This window comes from Rhinopithecus bieti, unplaced genomic scaffold (genome assembly GCF_001698545.2).
Source record: "Rhinopithecus bieti isolate Rb0 unplaced genomic scaffold, ASM169854v2 scaffold_4698, whole genome shotgun sequence".
Taxonomy (NCBI): domain Eukaryota; kingdom Metazoa; phylum Chordata; class Mammalia; order Primates; family Cercopithecidae; genus Rhinopithecus; species Rhinopithecus bieti.
Genome location: NW_016804634.1, coordinates 751,533 through 754,946, shown reverse-complemented (window position 1 = coordinate 754,946; position 3,414 = coordinate 751,533).

The following is a 3,414-nucleotide window of genomic DNA, read 5'->3' as shown; positions in this document are numbered from 1 at the left end:
CTGTGCCAAGGCGACCCTTTTGCTGACCACATTACCAGTCCTCAAATGGGGAATGGGTAAATGTTTTCTGATGAGGGCTAAATTGGTGCCTTCTGCTCTATCAACTGTTTTCATAACCCTTCAGTTCCTTTGGCCCTCATCTGTTCTCCTACGGATTTTGAGGCTGGATTTTATGGCTTCCTTCTCCTTAGACTAATGTTCAACAACTGAGGCTTTGTTGCTCTCAGTGCGAACCTTACAACTTTATTTCCCTCTGCCCTTCTTTGTTGAATGTGTTCATTTCCCTAACAGAATGTCTCTCTCCTGCAGTTGTCAATCTGCACATTGGCCTCTCTGTTGTTGCTTGTCCATGCTGCTGCAACTTCTTCTGCCCTCACTTACATCGGGTTTCATATCCAGTCAATGTTTTCAGTGCTCATCCCCACTTGGTGACCCATGGCATGTACCCTATCTTCACGCATGGTATTTCCTCATGGTTGTAGGGGACTTCTGCATCAAGGAGGGTTCAAGCTCTATGACCATTTTCCTTTAATAAGGGTTGTTCTGAGGCCATCCAGCTGAGTAGGAGGCTGGCTGCCCTTCGCTGAGATTTCTCTGGCCATCTCTTCCTGACTTTCTTTATCTCATGTGGCAAGGTCTATCTCCTTTCCTTATGATGTTGAAGCTAGAAAAATCTAGCCGTAAGGGGGGCCACTTAGAAGGCTATGTTGTTTATCTGACTTAGGAAGTGAAATCAATACTGTCTTATAGTTACTTTTGCTTACTGTGTGACTTAGGCTAACGTACTTAACTTCTCTGCATCTCAGTTTCCTCCTCTAGGTAATGTGTAATTATTCCACGTATCGTACTATCGTACAAAGACGAAGTGAGTTGTGTAAGGATGAGTGACAAAATAAGTTGGTGTCTTATGCTCTTAGTACAGTATTTGACACTCAGCAAATGCCACAGAAGTTTTGCTAGTTTTATTGTTATTCTTTCAAGAGTAGATTTTTTTTCTTTTCCTTTTTTTTTTTTTTTTTTTTTTTTTTTTGAGATGGAGTCACTCTGTCACCTAGGCTGAAGTACAGTGGCCTGATCTCAGCTCACTGCAACCTCTGCCTCCCGGGTTCAAGCGATTCTCCTGCCTCAGGCTCCCAAGTAGCTGGGACTACAGGCATGTGCCACCATGCCTAGCTAATTTTTGTATTTTTGTATTTGTAGAGACGGGTTTTCACTATGTTGGCTAGGCTGGTCTCGAACTCCTGACCTCAGGTGATCCGCCCACCTCAGCCTCCCAAAGTGCTGGGATTACAGGTGTAAGCCACTGCGCCTGGCCAAGAGTAGATTTTTGAATACAAGGAGTGTGTCTGCTTGTTGGGTTGTAGAGCTGGAGGTAGAAATTTTAATCATTTCACGACCAAAAGGTGTATATTACATCCTTATGTAATAAACCTAATTTAGCTTCACAGAAGCATACTTTATAACGCCATTTTTAGGCTGTAAACAATATTTTTATCTAAAATAGTTATTTAAATTCTAGAGCTTGAATTTACACTCCATCCCAGAACTACAGAATATTTTGTTTGGCAGAGGAAGCACATTACCTTTATTATTCTACTTGGTTAGAGGATATTTGCAAAATTGCCTATGTAAGATTTAGGAATCTTAACAGATATTTCCAGTTTTAATGGTGTGTCTCTTCAAAAGAGAACTACTGCTCACAGTAGAATTATAATCCTATGATGAAGAAAAGTAGTAGTTTTTTCTAATTTGCATATATTTGTATGATAAAATATGAGAGAAATAGAAATGTTGAAAGTTATTAATCAAGATTTTTGGTAATACATAAATTAGGCATTTCATTAAAAACATTTGCAATACGTTGAAGACAAGTGACAAAAAGTCTTGAGTTTCGCCAAAAGTATAGCTTTAAAATGTACAAAACAATTAACATTCCTTACTAATTATCCCTATTGTGGGTGACAGAGACGGTAGGAGAGAAAGTGAAAGCCATACTTGCTTTAGCTTTTGTAAACACATGCCTTCCGAGAACAATAACGATTTTTATTGTTAGATTATGAAACTGCAAGAGCCTTCTATTGTCATACTTTACAGAGTGTGTTTATTTGTCTTTTAAAGCTTGGCACTCTTATATACTTTTGTAACCTGCTAGAGGAGGAAAGACTATTTTGTTAGTTATTGTTGACTTGAAACACCTTGAGCTGTAGATAATAGTTAGAATTTTATATGTTAACTATATGTTATGTAGTTTTCTACATTCCCTTCTATATTTGAAAGTTCTAAGATGTTTTAAATGATAAAGGAATATTAAATAAATAATCTATAGTTTCTTAAAATAACAGAGTTTAAAATGTCTGGTTTGTTGATTTTCTGTAAATCATTTAGAGAGGAATAAAAAAACTACAGGCATTTTGAGGCTTCACAAGATAAAAAAATGCTTTTATATTTTTACATATTTACACACGTATAAATACATGCAGTTGAGCCTGTGTATTTCCAATGAGAAACTTGAGTTTGTTTCCACACTTTAATGCCAGTATAATTGTCAGATGCCAGAAAGCATTGTTTTGGTAATTTCTTCCTCTGTCTTTACCTTGCTTCCTTCCTTCTTTCCTTTTCTTCTTCTTCTTCTTTTTTTTTTTGAAGTGATGGCAATAAATGTTGGACTTTTAAAAGTGTCATAATTGTAGTCTTTTAAAAATTTTAGATATTACAACCAGCATTGGACTGGTTGTAATATTTATAGGCACTTACAAAAGAGTTGTTGCATGACTAATCACACAAACACTCTGGTAGTTAGGTTGAAACTTTGAGAATTTTGTTATAAAACAAAATCTGCTTGTAAAACGCAAAGTTACACATATATTTGTAATAGTCTCTCAAATAAATGTTTTTTAAATAAGGATACATCACTACGGGCTAAAATTTTAAGAAATAACTTTTTATTTATTTATATTAGTTTGAAGGGATATGATTTCACCTTAATATATAGCCTTTTGAGTTTTATCATATTGCAAATGTTATGGAATATCAAGGCAATTCTACTTAACATGGTTTAAAATTAAAACTATATTAGACTTTCTTAGTAATAAAGCAACTTCAACGACACGAAACCATTGAAGCAATTTTCTCTGAAGTAGAAAATGAATTAAAAGATTAATTAACAACTAATTACCCTGGGTTATTTGATTACTACCTAAATAATGTAGATAGAATTTTTCAATGGATTTTGGTTTTAATTTTACCTGATGAAATAGAGGTCATCTGAAAGCATCTATTTAATACAGCTAGCAATTTGTCTGGCAGGGCTGCTGAGAAATATTATTTTAACTTTACCTTTTCTTCTGATGATCACATGAGGAAAAGTTCAGCTATGCAGTCACATTTAATTTGCACTGCAGACAAGAATAAATC